At 42.9% G+C, this 839-nt stretch overlaps 1 non-coding gene across 1 annotated transcript; it reads left to right on the forward strand.

Annotated features, from left to right (window-relative positions):
- The first annotated feature begins 566 nt into the window (after positions 1 to 566).
- On the forward strand, positions 567 to 628 carry LOC112132163 (U7 small nuclear RNA). Its single transcript, XR_002913971.1, has one exon. It is a non-coding gene; the product is annotated as a U7 small nuclear RNA (small nuclear RNA).
- Positions 629 to 839: the final 211 nt, after the last annotated feature.

The following is an 839-nucleotide window of genomic DNA, read 5'->3' on the forward strand; positions in this document are numbered from 1 at the left end:
CTCAGCCTCCCAAGTAATTAGGATGACAGGCACACATCACTACCTCTGCTAATATTTTTCTTTTTATTTTTTTGTAGAGACAGGGGTCTCACTATGTTGCCCAAGATGGTCTCAAACTCCTGAGCTCAAGCAATCCTTCCTCTTTGGCCTCCCAAAGCACTAGGATTACAGGTGTGAGCCACTGCACCTGGCCTGGACTCTTCTTTACAAAGATCAGAAGCCATATTCCCACTAGCTTAAGCCAAAAAAGAAATTTCTAGCTCACATAACTGGGAGGGGCACTAAGGCAAATACTGCGGCTTTGGGGAAGGACCCAAAGTCTCCAAGACTCTTTTTCTTTGTCTTTGCTTCACTTCTGCTCTATCCACATGGCAGGGAAGGTGGCCATTTGCAGCTCAGATTTGGAAAGAGGGCTGGATTCTCTCTCTCAACATCAAGAGGTTTTCATGGGCCCTGTTTGGTCCCAGTCAGACCTAGGTCACATGCCTGATCTATAGTGGGGGAAGTGGATTGTGCTACCAGAAGGGGAACAGGAAAGCCTGGTGGGCAGACAAAACAATAATTATTAATGTTACAGCTCTTTTAGTATTCGTCTAGCAGGCTTTCCAGTTTTTACCAGAAAGCCCCCTGAAAAAAAAATTTCTTAAAAAAACAACAACAATAATTATTACAGTACCTACAGTGCCTAAAGACGTCATAAGTATGTGTGTATACTGGGAAAGACTGAGTCCTTAAAAATGCGGCACAAAAGTGACCTGAACCAAGCTTTGCCAAATCACAGTTATTAATATTATTAGGTACCAATCAGATGGCTCTTATTACATGTCAAGCTCTGTATT

This window comes from Pongo abelii, chromosome 12 (assembly GCF_028885655.2).
Source record: "Pongo abelii isolate AG06213 chromosome 12, NHGRI_mPonAbe1-v2.0_pri, whole genome shotgun sequence".
Taxonomy (NCBI): domain Eukaryota; kingdom Metazoa; phylum Chordata; class Mammalia; order Primates; family Hominidae; genus Pongo; species Pongo abelii.